At 44.0% G+C, this 21,524-nt stretch overlaps 1 protein-coding gene and 1 long non-coding RNA gene across 13 annotated transcripts in view; one reads left to right on the plus strand and one right to left on the minus strand.

Moving 5' to 3' along the window:
- Positions 1–7,526, minus strand: part of Scyl2 (SCY1 like pseudokinase 2) — a 62,474-nt gene extending 54,948 nt beyond the window's left edge. For 2 of the 8 annotated variants that reach the window (XM_006979824.4, XM_006979823.3), the window contains exon 1: positions 7,264–7,526. The gene's annotated coding sequence lies outside the window, so the exon portion shown is untranslated. Of the gene's footprint in view, positions 1–6,543 lie in introns of all 8 variants that reach the window. The other 6 variants (XM_076554605.1, XM_076554601.1, XM_076554603.1 and 3 more) reach the window with 5 other exon arrangements.
- On the plus strand, positions 7,518–21,206 carry LOC121823724 (uncharacterized). 5 transcript variants are annotated; one of them, XR_013045824.1, is made up of 4 exons: positions 7,754–8,090; positions 14,340–14,559; positions 15,037–16,029; positions 16,138–21,206. It is a non-coding gene; the product is annotated as an uncharacterized LOC121823724 (long non-coding RNA). The 5 variants fall into 5 exon arrangements; XR_013045825.1 differs by having other exon boundaries at positions 15,906–16,029; XR_013045822.1 differs by lacking the exon at positions 7,754–8,090 and adding an exon at positions 7,518–7,747 and having other exon boundaries at positions 14,340–16,029.
- Positions 21,207–21,524: the final 318 nt, after the last annotated feature.

Genomic DNA, 21,524 nt, shown 5'->3' on the forward strand with positions numbered 1-21,524 from the left:
AATAACAAAGCTATCAATTCATCATCAACTGTGAGTGTCTATACACCCAACAAGACAGCTTTGAAATAAATGCAGAAAAAAAGGACAGAATTAAAAGAAAAAAAATCCACCATTTTTGTTGGAGACATCAAGAGTTATTAAGGCTGGCCTTGAGGCACAGGCCTGTAATCACAGCTACCTAGAAAGCTGAGGGAGAGGATTACAAGTTCAAGGCTAGCCTGGGAAACTTAGTGAGACCCTATCTCCAATTAACAAGTAGAACGGGGGCTAAAGATACAGCCCAAAGGCACAACACTTCTCTAGCATGTAGAAGACCCTAGATGATTCTATCCTAGTAACACTAACACACACACACACACACACACACACACACACACACACACGGGAGTGGGGGTGGTCTAGCTCAGTTAACAGAGAAACATCACATTATTAACTCATGACTAGGCATAAAGCTCAGCGGTAGCAAGCGTGTGTACCTATGTTCAAGGCCCTGAGTTCAATATCTGGTACCACACAATAACAAAAACTGTAGGTCCTATACATCTCTGTGATGATATTTACCTAAACACCGTGGCTCGGATTAAATAAAGCACAACCACACTATACAACAATCTAGAAATTAGATCTCTGCAACTATTTCAGCTCTTAAAATCTTCAGATACCATCAACCTGAAAACACACAAAATGTATTTACTGGATACATAAGCAAAATATTTGAAGACCACTGGACTAAAGCAGCATTTGCCTGTATTCTGCTTGCTCTGTTAGTTATATTTATGCAAATATAACCTACTTTTTGCTATTAAAGATTTGAACTACATAAGTGGAAATAGATTAACTTTCCCTTTTTACTGTGATGCTGCATTTTATAAGCAGTCAGAAAATATTGCTATTGGCATTATGAAAACACTTATTTGCTGTGCCAAGCTGCTCTCTGGGAACATCTGCTGCTGACTTTGATAAGGTACAGGAATACAAAATCCTATTCAAAACCAACTGATTCACTCTTCTAGCTCTGCCAGACTAGCACCACATGCATGTTCTGCACATCGTTATACAGCAGGATACAGACAGATGTAAATGGAAATATTTCTGTTCTTTGGGTGATCAGTCCTGCAGCAGACCAGACTGCCAAAATTCCAGCAACGAATCAGAGAATGAATGTGCCATGTTATAGAAACATTAAGAGGCGCTCAAAAGGGCTGGAGAGATGGCTTAGGGGTTAAGAGCACTTGTTACTCTTGCAGAGAACCTAACTTTGGTTCCTAGCACCCACATGGTAGCTCACAACCATCTATAATTTCAGAGATCTGTCATCCTCCTCTCTCTTCCATGGACACCAGGCACATGATGCATATACATACATGCGGGCAAAATACTCACACACCTAAGATATAAATAAATCTAAAAACAAAACATTAAAAAAAAAGGTGAGCTCAAAATGTTTCGGGTGGGAACAGAAAGGGGCAGAATATTAAAGAAAGGACTATTGTATGTCATGATACAGAAAAGATCATAATGTACACTGAAAATGACAAAAATACTTAGGATGAAAACAAAAGGCAGTTTCACAATTTGATGTTCAAATCTGAGGTACCCATCGAGCATCCAAACAGAACCAACGCTAATTACACAGGCAGGTGTTGGAGCCCACCGAGGTTTCCTATTGGCTGTACCCACCAGGACTGCATAAGAGGATGATTGGACCACAGGCCTGGGTACCTACCAGGTGTTTGGAAGGGTCTACACGTGGTTGATTCTAGCAGGGGGAGGTCCTTTTGCCTCGCCCCTTGGCATTGTTATAAAAAGCCCTTTGGAATAAAGTTCTGGACTTGTGGGTTTTGACCCAGGCCCTCCCGAGGCTATCCTGTGGTTCTGTCTTTCCTCTCCTTGTTGTCTAGGTATCTCTTTCTAGCTAAATATTTCCCACTTCTTCCTGCTCAAGAGTTCCCTGGCTGTAAAAGTGGGGGCTGGTCCCCCACAGGCAGGAGACATGGAAATTAATCAGTTATTTTTGAAAACCCCTTAGGTGACTGATATCATTCTAAGAAACTGAGGGAAGGGGAATAAAGGAAAATGAACTATGAAGGATTCATTCTTCAGACAAGTGATAAAATGTTACATCCTTGACATGCAGTGTTACAGAGCAAAGTCATAGGGGCGAAGACTTCCCCAGAGAGTAAAGTTAAAGATGTTTGCTTTTAAGGCATGCAGCAAGGACTAGAGAATGGGAAGGATATAGGATAAAAACAAAGCCATTCAGACAAAAGCAGGAAGAAAATATGGCAAAGGACACCAGAAAGTCCAGACTACCCAGAGCAATGAATGATATGAACCAGCCAGGCTCTGAGAAGTCACAGAAGGCTCCCTGGCATTGCGTAGATGACTAATCAATTCATCCAACTGAGCAGAAGATACACTGGGTGGAGGCTGGGAACATGGAAGGCTGGAGAGACCTTCACCATGTATTCAGAGATGACACAGTTTAGGATATAAAAAACCCAAGAGAACCAAGGAAACTACATGTGGAAACAGAGACGAAGATGGCTAGCTACATAGAAATGTCTTTATAATTATGAAATAACTACGTTATGCAACTTTGTTACACTTCACATTTCAAACTGTTGAACCAAGGAAACAGCAGTGAGGAAGAACAAAGAAAAGATAAACAAGTTCTGCTTAGAGTGACAAGAACTTAGTGACTTCACAAAGGGAGGAGACAAAGCCAGGACTCCCCCTCTTCACCCGCAATCCAGTTCCAAACTCCAAGTGGAGAAGAAGCCATTTACCAAGTCACGGCATTTGTGTAACTGTTGGTAGGGGAGGGAGAACTCAATTTTGTATCTGGGTAGTTTGAGTTGTGCAAATGACAATATAAGGAAATATAGAGTTTTTGATATAGAAGCTCCAAACTGAGACAGGTGTCTGCACTGATGGAAAAACTTTAAGCACCATGAATAAGTACAGAAGACTGTTGCCTTGGGAAGGGTCATCCAAAGAAACTCAAGGAAAAGCACATAGCCAGGTGGTGGTGGTAGTGGCGGCGGCGGCGGCGGCACACGTCTTTAATTCCAGCACTCGGGAGGCAGAGGCAGGCGGATCTCTGTGAGTTCGAGGCCAGCCTGGGCTACAGAGTGAGTTCCAGGAAAGGCACAAAGCTACACAGAGAAACCCTGTCTCGAAAAACAAAAACAAAAACAAAAACAAAAACAAAAAAAAAAAAAAAAACCAAGTAAGTGGAACAGGTCAAGGGCAGGATTGTTTTCAGTGAATCTATGTATAAAATACAGCCTGAAACAAACACAAAACAAAATGAAAAGCAGCACAGTAAATTACTACCTAAACTTACATGAGATTTGGTTGGTTGGCTTTTGGTTTGTGTACTTGAAACAGGGTCTCACCATTTCGTCCTGGCTGGCCTCAAACTCACCAGGATCCACCAAGCTCTGCTTCCCAAATGCTGGGATTAAAAGTGTGCAGTGCTAGCCTGGTAGGAACTTGACACAGGCAGGTTGGATCTTTTCTAAAAATGATAGCTTTTCAATTTTTATTTGATTAATGAGAAGAGAAATGAGCCGATTTTTTTCCTAAAAGACAGAATTATAAATGAGAGAAATGTTTGTTCATATCCAAGCCATTTCTTCTCATCCACTAGGATGTCACCTGGAACTCAACCATCTTCCCCCTGCCACTTAAAGCTCAGTGACTATGAATCTGAGTGAAGTAACTTCAGTCTTGCTCCCCGACTGTCGCCCTCTACCATCTGGCTTTCGATGGAACCCACAGGTCAATCTGCTGTAACACTAGACTGCATAGACACCTGGCAAAAGTGGGTAGCATGTTACACGGGGAATTAATTGATCATGAACACTAGATACAACCAAAAAAAGTAATACGTAAAATCACATTATGCTAGAATAACTCTTCCATCTCAAATAACTAGAGTCTTTTACTGCCCAAGAGTATTAAAAACTAGCACTGGCTTGCATTTTTGTTCAATGTATTACAATAAAAATGTTACTTACACAGTGTCGGGAGATGAAAGAAAGGGAGGGAGAGGGGAGGAGCAGATGGAAGAAGGGAAGGAAAGGGGAAGGAGGAAGAGGCAGAGAGAGAAACCCATCATGCCCAGTGGCAGAAGGATCAGGAGTTCAGGTCCTGTCTCAGCTAGTTATGTTCAGGGCCAGCATGGTGTACATGAGAGCCTTCCTAAAAACCTAGGGCTGCCAAACTTGACCCAAGTTCCATCCCTAGGACCCACACGGTGGAAGAAAAGAACCTACTGCGGTAATTTGTCCTGACCCCCAACATGTACACCATAGCACAAGTACCCACACAGTGCACATACCAAATAAATGCAATTTTTAAAAAAATTGTGTATAAACTTAAAAGAAAGGGGACAGAAGGGAGGGAAAGGAGGAAAGGAAGGGGAAAAGGGAAGAAAGGGAGGAAGGGAAAAGGTAGAAGGGAGGAGAAGAAAACAGAAGGAAGGAAAGGGAAAAATCGAAGTGTAAAGTAGCACAATGTGTGACAATGAACTCGTGAAACACTTCAGAGTTCCACAACACAAAGGTTTCAAACTGGTAAACACCTAAATCCCTGGGTAACTGCGTCCTATGGACTGTCCCGACTCTAAGAATAGAACCGTAAACTGCAGTGTGTAAGCTGCACTTAGAGCATCTGAGGCTTGATCACTGGTACATTGGTGACTCTGACATGCAGCAATGTAAGAGAATCGAGGGCTTCATGTATACAACAGCCAATACCAATGCTAATACTATGCATAATGGTTACCATCGCTTGTCAACATCACTGGACCTGGGGTCAACTAAGGTGGGTATGTGAGGGGATTTCGTGGAAGAATGAACTGTGGGGAGGAAGACTGCCCCCCGGAGTAGGCAACTCCTTCCAGCGGCAGCCCTGATCTACAGAGATCTGAGGGTAGACCAGGGCTGATTTTCCCTGCCCGCTTTCATGCCTCGCAGGCGACTAAATCTACCCTGCTGCTGCCACTGCTGTCGCCATCCCTGCTGACAGCAGAAACCAGATTCTTCAGCCTCCCAATAGAGACTGAAGCAAGCTGCTCTCCACGAATATTCCAAACCTTCTACGCCAGAATGGGCCCACAGATATGCAGCCTTGGGGACTGAACATCTACCAGGATAGGCACTCTAGCATGCATATGGCCAATGTTGGAACTGCCCAGCTCCTATTGTGGAAGCCAACCTAATAATCCTCCTTATAATATACTTTGAACCCCAACTAATACATTAGTCTACCTAATATAATTTTTAATCTAGGAAAAAGGAGGGAAAGTCACCCACACTTCCTAATGACTGTTGTGGTTATTAAAGATAATGACACAACTAGAATACTTAGTACATTTCTGGTGCACTTAGTAAGCACTCAGTGAATTCACTCGTTTAACAAGCATTTATGCCGTATCAGCAGATGAGGGACACAACTATAGGAACCCTGAGATGGTGTCCTGAGAACACTTAGTGATGAGAATTTATACTGATCAAGTCCCCCTGAAGTGAACAATATGATAACAGGCATTAACTTGAAGCAAAGGAAAAGAAGAGCATCTCCAGGCTCTCGTGGACACTGCTGGGAAGTATAACCAACAGCCACGTAGTGGAAGGAGAACCAGAAAGATAAGACAGTGGACACAGTGACAAGGGAGGAAAAGAATGCCAAAGGTACTGTAGAGATGAAGCTGGAAGAGCACACAGAGGGGACAGCTGTGCAGGGCTTTACAGAGCACATTAAATTTTCCAGGTAATCCTAGAACCAGTGAGAAGAAGCAATTGGATCAGATCTATAGTTTGAAAATATCGATTCTAGCATAGAAACTCCAAGAGTTAACAATTCTAGATGCTAAAGACTTAATGGAGTGGGAGAGAAATGATGGTGGATAGAACTAGAAGGTAATGCTGAAGATGAAGACAATGAGAACTCAAGAAATGTTTAAAAGGTAAACAAGAGGATTTCATAAGAAATGGAGAATGAGGCATGATAGAGACTTGACAGATTTCAACTCCTATAGAAGGGAATAGAAACACAGTAAGAGACCCTACTCTTTCCTTGAGAGGATAGATCACAAATTTCAACTACATCAAAATGGTATCATTTCCAAATACAGAATGGATTGTAAGGCAATGTCCTATTGTGTGGAATTACAACACACGAGTATTAGTTGTTTACGGCTCTTACAGACAAAATGAAGAATTTTCCCATGTGAGTAAGGTATATCTGAACAGAATAAAGCCCCATATTTTCAGTTGGGTTACTTTCCCTTACACAACCCGCTTCTCCTCCAGCCTTTATTAAGCAGGGAAAAGCCTTCAAAGTCGAAAAGGAATCTTTCCAGCAATCACCAGACAGGCTCGGGTTTTATAATGGGTGACTGATTTGCAGCATTTTTGTTAAATTACTTTTTCCAAACAGACGCATACTACCTAGATAACTTAAAGAAAGCTTTTTAAAGTGTCACCACACAGTCCCTGGATTTGATGTGCAAAAAACACAGCTGGAACTTACAATCAAATCACTTGTAAGTCGCTGCCCTGGAGTCTCATCAATCCTGGTAGAGAGGTAGATTTGGTGACAGTGGTGGCCTTAATTACTGATCACAGGCAACGTGTCCAGTTGAATCCCAAGAAGTTTCTGCAAGCTTTATCTGTCTAAACCTTTATCCTTTCTCTGTAGCTTAAACAAACAAGCGCACTGGAGCCCCCGATGGGGATTTTATTCTCACAAACCTTATCTGCCCCACCCACCTCACACACAATAACCGTCCAGTCCAGAAAGACAACCACCGTCAGAGAAGGGCCAGCGGAGTGCGGGGGGCCTTAGTTGGTGACCCAGGTTACCAGAACCCGAGTCTCAGAAACAAGGGGGCCTGTCTCACCAGTCCCAGTGCAGTGTCCAATTTCCCAAAAGGATAGCGAGATCTCCACCGCGGAAACCCGAGCTCCTGCTCCGGCTCGGGGGGAACTCTCCCAGCAGCCGGCGACCCCGGCACCGAGTCTCCCTCCCGTCGCCCGAAGGCCTCGCCTGGGAGTCACCGGCCTCTGAGACCCGCTCCCTCCCGCTTGTCGCGCTACCTGGATCGGTCTTCCCGGGCCTCCCACCGCCGGCCCGCTCGACCCGGCCCGTCACTGGGCAACAGTCGCTGGCCGCGAGGCTCGGGGAGGCCGTAGCCCACTTGCTGGCCGCAGACCCGGGGCGCCCGGCGCCCGCGATCGGTCACTCACTCACCTCGCAGCCGGCTACCTGGAGGGGCGGTGCTGGGGCCCGGCCCCCGCCCGCTGCCTCAATGCCTCCGGGCTGTGGCTGCTCGGGCAGCGCGCCTGGCCGCCGCCGGGCGCTTACGCCATCTCCTCCGCCACTCCCGCGGCCGCAGAACCCCGACCCCGGGGAGTAAAGGGGGAAAAGGGAGGGAAGGGACCGGGGAGGAAGAGCACCGGAGGGGGAAGAGCACCGAAAGACGGGCCCGCTCCTACATGACGTCACTTCCGGGTGGTTCGGAAGGGGAGGGGCTTGGCTTCCCTCCGCCCCCGCGAGGCGGTGGGGGGCGGGGCTCCCGGGCCAGGGGGCGGAGCCCGGGCGTCAGTCCGCCAACCGCCCTGCTTTTGACTCCACGGTTCAGAAGACTAGGAAGACAGGACGATTCCCAGGCTCAGGCTGGGCAGGCCAAGTTTCCGGGGCCGTAGGAGGGGATTCTCCAGGAAAGCAAGGACAGGTAACCAAATGCATACTGGAAATGGGTGACAGAAGCGGCTGGTTGGTTGGACTCTGCAGCTCCGGCTCTGGCCCCACCCCTTTCTTGGTTCCCAAGCCGCCTGTCCTCGCAGGTCTAGGGACTGGGTACTGAGCACTCAGCCTTATCTCTTACTTTTGTAAAGTGCCCTTAGAACTTCAGGAAAAGCCGTGCTCCTCACACGGGGCCGTGTTGAAATGCACATTCTGATGCAGAGGTGGGATCGGATATTCCGCGTTTCTGCTAAGTTCTCAGATTACCCCAGGGCCGCTGTTCCACAATTAGAGCAACCAGGACTCTTTATCCTACTTGCTTGATGAAAGAGGTAAATTGTTCCGAAAATATACCTGGATTTCACTGCTCACAGCCTCTCAGTCTCCCCGCTACCCATTCAGGTAGCCCCTCCGTGGTCCCACCACCCTCATGCTGTCTCCCCTGTCTCTGCTCTGCCTATGTTTCTGGCTAAAATGTCTAAGATGGGCAAGAGGACAGCTTCTATTGCAAGAATTTGAAGATGATGGAGTGTGTGCGTGCGTGTGTGTGTATGTGTGTGCGCTGCCCGGGTGTATTTACATGTTTGTGCGTGTACAACTGTATGTATCCTTGCCAGACATGCACCAGGCTAGAGGTTAACCTCAGGTGTTCCTCAGGAGCTGTCCTTGTTTTTTGAGATAGAGTCTCTCAATAGAACGTGGGGCTTTGCCTCTCTCCATCTCCCCAGCTTAGAAGCTCTCACCACCAACCCTGGCTTTTTATGTGGGTTCAGGAGATTCAACTCAGGTCCTCATACTTAGAAGAGAAGCGTTTCACTAGCTGAGCTCTATCTTTCGAGCCCCAGAGTGATGGACTTTAATTTCTGTCATTTTGTCATGAGCATAGCATATCTTATTGTGCGTTGGCAATACTGCTTCTAATTCTTCATAGTCTTCCAAGAAAGGAAGGGCTTAGATTCATGTGTTCTACACCCAAAACATCCAGAAATAATGTTCTGTATCTTTCAACTTACTCCTTTTTCATTCTTAATTTTCTTTTAGTTCAAAATTTACTGACGTGGGGATGGGGGGGGGGGGACAAGTGAATCACTATATTAAACATGGGCCTCTTTTTAAAGGGTGTGATAAAATGGTCTGGGATTAGATGATAGAGGTGATTGTACAATGTTGCCAATGCACTGAGAAACCTTGAATTGAACACTTTGAAGGGATCCTTGTTGGCAAGCCTAATCCTTTGCAGATCTTGTGAGGGTAGCCACAGCTAAGTTCAGGAATACAGGCATGTCACTCTGGAAGATAAGGTTCCACTGCACTCTTCCCCATCCTCTGGCTCTTACACTCTTTCTTTCCCTTCTTCTCTGATGTATCCTGAGCCTTGGGGGACAGGGGACAGGTGATAGATGTCCTGTTAAGGGCTTATTCTCAGCACTCTCACCAGATGAGTCTGCAGGGACCCCTGTCCACTGGATATTGTAACTGTAATTCTTGCTTGATAATGGTTTTATTCTATGTAATTTTACCACGTTAAAGTTAAAACCTTCTTTTTTGATTAGACAGAAAAGGGGAAGTGCTGTGGGATGTGTTTCTGTATGCTGTGAATATGGGTTGCTCTGATTGGTGCTGTTTGGCCAGTTGGCGAGGCAGAATAAGGTTAGTCAGGACATTGGAATGGAAGAGACAGAAGAAGAAAGGAGAGTAAAGAGAGATGCCAGTCCACCACCCAAGGAGCCACAAGATGCCAGCAGACCAGTAACACCTTGGCCATGTGGCAACATATAGACTAATAGGAATAGGTTAAGTTATAAGAACTAGCCAACAAGAAGCCTGAGCCATAGGCCACACAGTTTGTAAATAATATAAACCTCTGTGTGTTTACTTGAGACCAAGCAGCTGCTGGACGTGGGTGGGAGAGACTGGTCCCGACCATGGGGCCAGGCAGGACCGGAGAAACTTCCGGCTACCATACGTGGGGAGCAGGCAATACCCACAGAAGCCAGAAGAGAATATCAGATCCCCTGAAGCTGTAGGTACAGACAGTTGTGAGCTGGCTGATGTTGATGCTGGGAACCAAACTCAGGTCTTCTGGAAGTGCAGCTAGTTCTCTTAACCACTAAGCCATCTCTCCAGGCCCTTTCAGCAAACTTAAAGCAAGTCTCTCTCTCTCTCTCTCTCTCTCTCTCTCTCTCTCTCTCTCTCTCTCTCTCTCTCTCTCTCTCTCTCTCTCTCTCTCTCTTCTCTCTCTCTCCTGAATTCCTCTAACACTATCATGGGGGACATACCACACACAACTTTCTCTTGTTATTTGAGGGATCTCTCTCTCTCTCTCTCTCTCTCTCTCTCTCTCTCTCTCTCTCTCTCTCTCACACACACACACACACACACACACACACACACACACACTTTCTTCTGTAGTCCCTCTAATGCTATCATGGGAGACAGATCACCACACTTTCTCCCATATCCCTTCTAATGGTATCATGGGAGACATATTACACAAACTGTTTAAAATTTATACTGAGAAACTATGTTTTATGTTTCTCATTTTAAAACTGTGATGGCCAAGGTTGTCTAGAGGCTCAGAGCAGTAGTCAACTCTATCATACTGACTGTGTTAACCTTAGAACTATTAAATACACTGACCCTTTATTTTGAAGCCTAATCTGTCTTTTTGATGATAATTTAATAAAGTTAATAGCTGTATATACTGTTATAGACTGCTTAATTCTTTTGAAAATGAGGGATATATAAATCAATTTTATTAAATTAAAACTCAGACTTGAAGTTGTGATTGAAAATTCCTAAGTCCTCTTTTCACAGGCCAGAATAAGAAATTATTTAAAATCCTCTAGCACAAGAGACTGGTGAGGAAAGGATTGGGGGCCTTATCCATACAACCAGTGGAGACCAAGCTGTGCCCTCCAAATGCCATAGCTCACACTGTTCTCCAGCTTCCTAAAGAAGGAATGAACTATCAGGGTTTTGTTGTTAGTCTTTTCAGAACTTTATAAGGAAGAATGACTTTTTAAAAATGGAGTTTTAAGATCAGTTTAGGTTCACAGCCAAACCGAGTGGAATTTTCACATTTATTGCTAACCCCTCTCCCGCTGTATTAGTTAGTCTTGTTATTGATATGAACAAAATACCCAAAAGCATAACTTAAAGGTGAGAATATTTACTCTCAACCATGGCTCGAGAGATTCCAGTCTTGGTGTTGGGCTGCATTGATTTCTCGTGTGTGCTGAGACAGAAAACCATGTGTGCAATAACATGTGCCAGAGGAGGCTTGCTCACCTCACAGGGGACGGGAATCAGAGAGGAGGGGCCCGAAGCTAGGACATAACCTTCAAAGGCATACCCCAGTGACCCACGGCTTCCAGCGAGGCTCTACCTTCGAAAGTTCCCAGCACCTCCCAATATAGTTTCATCACTTGAGGAACAAGCAAATCACATGGGTGTCTGAGGGAGACATTTCATATTCAAACTACAGTACTGTACTGTCAATACCCTGTACTGTACCAGTGTGGCACATTCGTTAACAGTAATGAACTACAGGGCATGTCCTTATCACCCAAAGCCCACAGTTCACATGAGAGTCCGTGATTGGTGTTCTATGCTGTATGGATGTGAACCAATATAAAATGACAAGGGGGCTGGAGAGATGGCTTAGGGGTTAAGAGCACTGACTCTTCTTCCAGAGGACCCGAGTTCAATTCCCAGCACCCACATGGCAGCTCACACCTGTCTGTAACTCCAGTTTCAGGGCACCTCGACACCCATGGCAAAAACACAAATGCACATAAAAATAAAAATATATATATATATTTTTAAAAATGACATGTAGCCATACTATGCTGTCACAGATACTCCTGTCACTGCCCTAAAAGCCCTCTGCACTTCACCCACTCATGCCTCTCTCCATTTAACTCCTAGCAACCACTAATATTTGAGTGTTTAGCAGAACTGGCTTTTTAGATGTGCTAAAATTAGTGTGTGTGTGATGTGCTGATTCTGCGTCTGTGCCCTACACAGTGATTACATCAGGTAACACAGGTGAAGCGGAAATGGCCCCAGAGCCCTGTTTACCTTAACGAAAGACATAACCAGCTAAACCAGAAGGTTGTCTATTCTCCCAACAGAAACAAACAGACTCAATCCCAGATCTTAATCTTGGTGATCCAAGACCATCCTTGTGAATATATCCATTGTCCATTGTATAAACTCCTCAAAAAAATGCATTTCTCTTTCTTGTTCTCAGAGCAATGTATCCAGGCTATCTGTGGTTTCACTCATGTTTTCATCTACTTGTGTTTCAATCCTTGTCATGCTACTGATCATGGGAAGAAACACACACACACACAATCACTGGGGCAGTGTCCTAGTTAGGGTTTCTATTGCTGTGAAGAGACACCATGATCACGGCAACATTTATAAAAGAAAGCATTTAACAGGGGGCTGGCTTACAGTTCAGAGGTTTAGTCCATTATCATTATGGCAGGAAGCAAGGCAACATGCAGGCAGACATGGTGCTAGAGAAGGAGCTGAGAGTTCTACATCTGGGTCCTCAGGCAGCTGGAAGGAAGAGTGAGTCATAGGGAAGAATGAGTGAGTTGAGCTTCTTAAACCTCAAAGCTACCCCCCACTTCCACCCCGCACCCCCCTCACCACCCTCCCATGACACATTTCCTTCATGGAGAAGAGTCCCAGGGAGACCTGTAATCTGAATGAGACTATCTTCATTTTGCTCCCAATTCTAAGAGATTTGTTGTTTCTAGCAAACCAGTAGCTGGGAGATACTAGAACCTTGGCTTTGGCTGGGATTCCAGCAGAGTGCTAACACGTTTTCCCATGTGAACCAAATAAGAAATAAACCTCCAAAGCTGAGGAACCAGTAAAGTCTCAGGTCTGGGAAGGATGTGGTGGTTGAAGATTTGTGGAACCACATAGTCGACAGCCATCCTGCTCCCATATGGAAGATTTCTCTATTTCAGAACAGGACAAGATAGCCCCAAACAAAGGCCTGGGTCTCCCCTGCCTCTGAGCCAGGGACAGCATAGGGGTACCAAAAGGAGTGGGTTCCAGATGCCTCTGAAGTCTGCTTCCGTTAGCATCTCGTTAGAAAGGGGAGGTTATCTGAAAGAGAAGGCAAACTGCCTTTACGATCCTCATCTGTGATCCCAAGACCTAGAAGATAATGACTCCCACAGATCATGAGAATGCACTGTTTTCATCTGTTAGGAGAGAAGGAAGTGGGGAGGAATAGATACTCAAGGATACAAATTCACAGACGGTTGGGGGCATAGTTCAGAAGTAAGAGTGTATGCCTAGCATGCACGAGGCCCTGGACTTGATCCCAGCTCAGGAAAGAAAATTATATATCATTCAGGACTCCATTCAAAGAAAATGTTTGAGGAAATACTTTTGTCAGAGTACAAATAAGTAACTAGAGCCCCAAGATGGGGAAAGATGAGAAGAGACAGAAAAACCAGTCTTTGCTCTATTGTCTGTTTTTGCTTCTTGCCCACTGTGTATGCACACAGGCACTCCCAGTAGATATGGTTAAGACTGTGGGGATGTGCAAAAGTTAAAGAATAATACAGGTGTTATATAATAACTATATGCTAATAATCTTAAGAGAAATACCAAGCTATCTCAACCACCATAGGAGGTGTATGGTATCTCTGGGCTGGAAGGGCAACAGATGTAGAGAAAGGGATTCAAGACCTCCTGTCTTTGAGTTACAGGAGACCTGGGAGTGAGTGGCTGGCTCCTGAGTTATGTTATTGGGTAAAGTAGGCAAAGAGAAAATATTAGGCTAAACTGTAGGTCTGGGATTGTGGGAAAATATGATACATGTTGGTCTAAGAATCTGAAATTTTCTAAAACTTAAAACTTAGAGACTGTCATGATGCTGGAAATCTGTGCAAATATTTCCACATTTGAAAAACTCCAAGATCTAAACTACCTCCAGTTCCAAGCATCACAAATAAAAGGGAGTGAAACCCATCTCTTAATTTCTGATAATAACAGAAGTACATCCATGTCCAGGAAAGAGAAGGAGAGCCACTGACAGATTAGAAGAGAAAATATTAAACACAATCTAACAAAATTGAAAAGAAATAATAAAAAGTGACCATAAATAAAAATAAATAAAAGTGCTTTCAGTTCTAAAATATAGTAAGTATGCAGATGTGTGTTGGTTATTTGGGGGGAAAAGCCATTTTCTCTGTCATTTGTTCAGTAAAATGTTCTAGACCAGTGCTTCTCAACCTTCCTAAGGCTGTGACCCTTTCATACAGTTCCTCATGCTGTGGTGACCCCCAACCATAACATTATTTTTGTTGCTACTTCATAACTGTAATTTTGCTGTTATGAATCATAATATAAATATCTGTGTTTTCCAGTGGTCTTAGGTGACTTAGATCATTCGACCCCTAAAGGGGTTGAGAACCATTGTAATAGAGAAAACATTTTCTTCCTTGGATTTAAAGATAAGCTTGATTTTGTTGGGTTTCAGCAAACAGTGCCCAAGCTCAAAGTAAATGCTAACTATGGACTTATTTTATTGTGCATTTTTCTTTCAGGACCAACGACTGGCTTACTACAGCAATTGACTGGAATATTTCCATGACCAGTTCATTGGTACTCTTAGTCAGCAGTTAGGGCAAAGCAAAACTGAATCGACAAGACGGAATATTCAAAAGAAGATTCTCTTTGAAGTCCTAATAAAATATTACCAACAGAGATCCTGCCTGTTAACTGATGGATATAATGACATTCATTTAGGAATTATTGAACTTCTAGGTAACATAGTTTGAATTTTCAGAGATCTATTTTTGTGTATATGTAGGGTGTAGGTATGGGCACCTGAGTGCATATGCCCAGTAAGGCCAGAAAAAGGAATTGGGTCCCAGCCATCAGAGTGGATGCTGGGAACTGAATCCAGATCCTCTAAAAAAGCAGTAGGCATTCTTAACTACTAATCCGTCTTTTTATCCCCAGGCTGTTTAAATGTTTATCTTTCTTATAATAAAACATTTTGAGGTTAGAGAGTTGGCTCAATGGTTAAGATCACTTGTTGCTCTTATGGAAGACCAGGGATTGATTCCCAACACCCACATGGCAGTTCACAACCATCCGTAACTCCAGTCCCAGGGTATCCAACACCTTAACTGACCTTCATGGGCATTAGGCACACACATGGATGCAGACACTAGTCACATGCATACATGCAGGAAAAACACTCATACATATAAAATAATAAGCTTTTTTTTTATACAGGGTCTCACCATGGAACTGAGATGGAACTCACTATGTAGATCAGGCTAGCCCTCCAATTCATTGAGCTCCTCCTACCTCTGCCTCTGCTGGGATCAAAGGCATGTGCCACCATAGCCAGAAAATAAATCCTAAAAAAAAAAAAAAAGAAAAGAAAGGAAGGAAGGGGGCTGCAAATCTAGTACACCACCACAGCATTTGAACTGGCCAACTAAATAGATGGCATACGCTATCATCATTTTTAATTTTTTATTTTATTATTGTAACTGAAAGTTTTCCTGTGTCTCGTCCAGTCCACAGCAGCTCAGACCCAAGTAGACACACACAGGCTTATATTAATTAAAACAGCTCCGCCATTAGCTCAGGCTCACCACTGACTAGCTCTTACACTAAAACTCAGCCCATTTCTGTTCATCTATATGTTGCCATGTGTTCCGTGGCTTTACCTGTGTGCCATTACATGCTGCTCCCTGGATGGCGGGCTGGTGTCTCCTGACTCAGCCTTCCTCTTCCTAGAATTCTCCTTGTCTGCTTATCCCACCTATGCTTCCTACCTGGCTACTGGCCAATCAGCATTTTATTTATCAACCAATCAGAGTAACACATATTCACAACATACAGAACATCCCACAGCATATGATTATTGAGGAGATGCATGTGCTGTGTCACACATGTGGAGAGCAGATCATAGGACAACATTCAGGTACCAGTTCTCTCTGTCCACATTTACCTGGGTCTGGAGATCAAACACAGGTCACCTGGCTTGCACAGCAAGCACCTGGACCCACTAAACCATCTCCTCAGACCCACCTTTTATTATTTTTAAAAAACTTGTATTATTTTACTTTTCATTTTCATAACACATGTAACAGAAAATAATCAGACAACAGAAGCACCAGAAGCAACACAACCGTACCTAAAGATCGCCGTTGCAACAATCGAGAAGAATCATGACGGCTCTTAATTTTATGACTATTGCATCAGATTCTGACACCTGTAAGTTGCAAGCATGGGTCAAAATAATTGAAATAGCCATCTTACAATCTCTCACCAGATCTTTTCTTTAGGAACCACTCAAACTAATCCTAATTTTTCTTTTTACAGTGTGATACCAGAACAGTGGTCCTGGGAACTCTTGCCAAAGCAGAACTTGTAAGCCAAATGGTTATTAAAAGCGCAGGCCGAGCAGCTGGTCTGGCTTCGGCTGGAGTACCACTCTGAGCTTTTCAGTGTATCTCAGTGTTTTCCCTGGGCACATTTACTGCTAAACTATTGTGTTAAGCAAAAAGGCAAATCATTTACTTAATTTACTAAGTACTTATAATGTGCAAAGCTTTAAAGAATGAATAATGTCTCCTCGTGGCCATAAAGAGAAGAAAGCAGACTTAAAGCAATCTTGGTATTTATAAGTATATTGATTAATGCATTCAATCAACTTATTATGCATGGCTAAGCATTGTTCTACTGGCTTAGACTATAATCTATCAGTGAAGAAAATGCAATGATCCAAGCCCTCAGGGAATTTATACCTAAAAGCAGAGAGGCAGATAATAAAGATAGAACATCAAATCCAATAGTATGGTAAAAAGTGATAAATGCCATAGAACAAAGGGAAAGAGCTATTTACAAGGGATGATGGGGAAGAGGTAGCCAGGGGCTTACAGTTTAACTAGTGTGACCAAGGTTGAGCCCAAGAAGGAACAAAGTCTGAGCAGCTACTGGAAGGGGAGTGAGTCCACCAAGCTGCTGGGAGTCGGGGGTTAGGATGAGAGAATCGCTTCCAGAATAGATGTCCTCAGTGTGATGTGTGCGTGGATACTGAAAACGGCAAGTAGTGAAAAGCAGAACGGATGGGATGAGATGAGAAAGATGCCAGTGGGTACCCCAGGTCCAGTGAGGTCATCACAGGAGAATGGCTGGACAGTTTGAGCCACACAGTGCCTGACTTGATTGGCATTTGTGAAGACAGAGGGTAGATGATAGAGAAGGGATAAGAGCAAGCACACATTTTAGGAGGCATTGAAATGATACGGGCAGGAGGTGTAAATGAATCTGCCTCTTCGTGTACATGACATGGCTGCTTTGAAGGGCATGGCTATTGGTTTGGTCCTTTTGTTCTTTTTCCTACTGTTCCTTCCATCACAAGTGACAGTATTTTAAAGAAACATATTGGTTTACTTTTTGTAGTACGCCATTATGAGAGACAGGGCACTTGGTGTGAGCTAGAGGAAGCTGGGGTGTAGGACCCAGGAAGCAGGGTTCCTAGAGATTAGACTAAGGAGGTATTTCGGGAGCCTGAGTCGGGAGTCTTTATACTCGGGTGCACGCCTGCTCCTGTGAGAGGATATCTTATTCATGGTTTCTACCGTCCAGAGCTGTGTTCTTGCAGACATACCCAGGACCCACTTCTTCACCATTGTCTGGACCCCAGCTCCAATGCTTCCCTTCAGAAAGGCGAAAGCTTCCTTTACTGGCCAATGCAGCTGCCTTCTTTGCCCCAACCTCTGTCCTGCTTTATGTTTTCTTTTTACACAGAAATCCACACCTAAAATGATGTATCTGCCGATGTATTTTTCATTGTCCTTCTGTCCTCTGAGATATAATTTCATTCATAATGATATTAATAATAATTAATAGTATATAATATAATTAATAACAATAAGCATATTTACCACCTAGAACAGGACCTTGCACAACACAATCACTCGGGTTTTATGATTAAGTGTACGGCTGCAAGGCTGAGAAGCGCCTTAGCACATGTGAGGCCCTGGACATGATCCCGGGAACACAATTTTAAAAAGAAAGGGGAAAATAAAGTCTAAAGTACACGGGAAAGGCAGCCTGAGATTGGGGTGAAGGCGCTGTCTGGACATGAGCTGGCCCTGGTGACTAAGAAGGGGTGGCCTCTGTGACCATGGGAGCAGAGGAGGTATAGCTCCCAGGCTAGCGCTGCTCCCTTGAATTACCTTTGGTACGACTGAAATTGGAAAAGGAGTGTTGACCCAACTAAGAAAAATGTTTCAGCGTGTGTTAGAGCCACCATGGACAAACAGACCATCTGATGATGACTTAAAGCTCTACAGGCAAAGAGCATCATCAAAGTATACGTAAACTCTATTATTCCAGACGAGCATTTCTCTAACAATTCATTAGCCTAAGTTCAAATAGAGCACATGGCCGGGAGGCAGTGGCACAGCACTTTAAACCCTGAGCCAGGCAGATCTTTGTGAGTTCGAGGCCAGCCTGGTCTAAAAAAGAAAAAAAAAAAAAAAAGAGTAGATGGATAAAGGAAATTGAGTTTAAGAATATTAAAAATATCTCCTACTCTTTATATTACCATGCCTTCTACCCCTCTCATCTGTAATCTTCCTCTACCATTTAGCCAAAGATAGATGTATTCTTTCCTATGTTGAATTCATGACAAAAAAACTCATATTAAGTATTTGAGAATCCCTGTTTTTATGTAGTCACAAGTTACCTTATTGGATGTGGTTAGTATGAAAATTAAGAAGTTTCACCAGGCAGTAGTGGTGCACACCTTTAATCCCAGCACTTGGGAAGCAGAGGCAGGCGGATCTCTGTGAGTTCGAGGCCAGCCTGGGATACAGAGTGAGATCCAGGACAGGCGCAAAGCTACACAAAGAAACCCTGTCTCAAAAAAAATAAATAAATAAATAAAAAGAAGAAGAAGAAGTTTCTATATGGAAAAGATCCAGATGTCAAGTACTGAATTAAACTTACTCCTTTATTATTATTTTTTATATATTTTTTTTGAAATATAATTTCATGTAGCCCAGAAGTGCCTTGAGCTTGCTGTGCAGCCAAGAGTGATCTTGAACTCCTGATCCTCCTGCCTCGATCAACCTCTTAAATTCTAGGATGACAGGTGTATGCCACCATGTTCTCTCCTCCTTTATTCTCAAGTGATTATTGTGGTCAAGTATGTTAGACGTCAGAAGTGATTACAGGAGCTAGGGAGACGGCTCAGTCACAGTGTCAGGACCTGGGTTTGGCCCTTCACCCCCACACCTATCCATAGATAGGATGGAGAAGGGAGGATCTATAGGTCTTGCTGGCCAGCCTAGCTAGCTGAATCTGTGAGCGCCAAGTCCAATGAGAGACTTGTCTCAAAAAATAAGGTAGAGAGCCATTGAGAAAGCTGACCTATGCCAATCTCTGGCCTCCATCTACATACACACCTATATGTGTACACGCAACACATACAGACACAGACAAATTTAAAAATTAGGTAAAAAGTTAATAAGGTGGTATTATTAAGGATTTTTAAATTATTATTTCTAAGATATTTTTCCCTGTGTAGTTTTGTTTTGTTTTGTCTTTTTTTGGTTTTTGGTTTTTCAAGACAAGGTTTCTCTGTGTAGTTTTGGTGCCTGTCCTGGAACTCACTCTGTGGACCAGGCTGGCCTCAAACTCACAGAGATCTGCCTGGCTCTGCCTCCCGAGTGCTGGGATTAAAGGTGTGCGCCACAGCTGCCCAGCCCCTGTGTAGTTTTTAAAGTCCTTTGTGATCACCTTTATTGTTAAGAAGGTAAAAACATATATAAAGAGACAGGGTAATTTGTAGCCCAGGCTGGCCTTGAACTTGCTATGTAGCCACGGATGCCTTCAAACTTGTGATATTCCTAGTTTCCACCCCCTAATGCTGAGATTAGAAACCTGCACCACCACACACCTGGTTAAGCATATATATAAAATTTTTATTATCTATTTTGTGGGTATGTGTATGTGTGTGTGTGTGTGTGTGTGTGTGTGTGTGTGTGTGTGTGTGTTTGCACATGCTCTATGGTGGGTGCTCTATGATGGAGTCCAAGGAGTCAGCATCTCTGGAGCTGGAGTTACAAACAGCTGTGGGTTAGTAATGGTGCTCGCTCGAGTCCACTCTAAGAGTAGTACACGATTCTACTCACTGATCCAGCTGTCATGTTTCCATCCTACTTTTAAATAAGTTTCCTATGAGAAAACTAAATACCACAATAGGTTTAGTTTTAGCACCCACCTGATGGAGTTAGCACCTGTAACTTCAGCTCCAGAGGATCTGTGTAGGCAGAAGTTTCTGTCCTGCAAGCCACTCCCAAGTAACCACACAGAGGCCTGACATTAGTTATAAATGCTCAACAGATAGCTCAGACTTGTTACTAGCTAACTCTTACATTTAAATTAACCCACATCTCTTATCTATGCCTTGCCGTATGGCTTGGTACCTTTTCTCAGTACGGCATGCCCATCTTGCTTCTCTGTCTGCTCGGGACTCCTCTGACCTGCCCTTCTTCCTCCCAGCATTCTCAGTTTGACTTTCCCGCCTAAACTTGTCCTGTTCAGCTATTGGCCAGTCAGCTTCTTTATTAAACCAGCCACAGCAACATATATTCACACAATGTAAAGTAATACTCCACAGATGTGGATGAATTGCTAAATAGCCTTATTAATAAAAAAGAAAACACAGAGCCAGAAATTGGGGTTAAAGCTGAAAGATCAGAGGAAAGCACAAGCTACAAGCCAACCTCATCTCACAGACCTTCAGTCTCCAAAGAGACCTACTTCCTGTCTACCCATGCCTATATGCCTTTCTGTTCTGCCATCTCATTTCTTCTCTGCCCAGCTACATCACTTCCTCTTCCTGCCCAGCTCTGTACTTCCTGTCTGTCTGTGCAGATCTCTAGACCTTTATGGTTAACTAGTGTTGGAGTTTAAGGCAAGTGCCACCATGCCTGGCTCTGTTTCCAGTGTGGCCTTGAACTCACAGAGATCCAGACTGATTCCTGCCTCCTGAGTGATAGGATTAAAGGCATGTGCTACCATTGCCTGACTTTTTTTTTTTTTTGTGTGTGTGTGTGTGTGTGTGTGTGTGTGTGTGTGTGTGTGTGTGTGTGTTTCGAGACAGGGTTTCTCTGTGTAGCTTTGCACCTTTCCTGGAACTCACTTGGTAGCCCAGGCTGGCCTCGAACTCACAGAGATCCGCCTGCCTCTGCCTCCCAAGTGCTGGGATTAAAGGCGTGCGCCGCCGCCGCCGCCGCCGCCGCCGCCGCCGCCGCCGCCGCCACCACCACCACCACCCAGCTGTTTCCTTGCTCTTTATCACACTGGTTACTTCACTCGCTGGCATCATTCTCTTTATATGGCGTAGGTTACAGATTCAGTTTTTGCTGAAAGTTGCACAGAAAAAGACAGCATTTTGTAATCATATTTTTTTTTTTGTCACTTGACATGAGGAAATTGGAGTTTGAAATATTGTGGTGATATATTGTGCACCTCACTAAATCTTATCTGGGGATCAGAGATATAGCCAGCCACTAGATTAGACATAGAGGCCAGACAGTGGTGGCACACGCCTTTAATCCTATCATTCGTGAGACATGGTGGATGCGCGTGTGATGTCTGCCTGCCTTCCTGTCTGGCCCTACCTAACAAAGAATCTTGTTCTGTAATTATTGAACATCCCAGAAAACACAGTATGAGGAAAGAATGAGGAA

The sequence above is a fragment of the Peromyscus maniculatus genome, chromosome 18, assembly GCF_049852395.1.
Source record: "Peromyscus maniculatus bairdii isolate BWxNUB_F1_BW_parent chromosome 18, HU_Pman_BW_mat_3.1, whole genome shotgun sequence".
NCBI classification, from domain to species: Eukaryota; Metazoa; Chordata; class Mammalia; order Rodentia; family Cricetidae; genus Peromyscus; species Peromyscus maniculatus.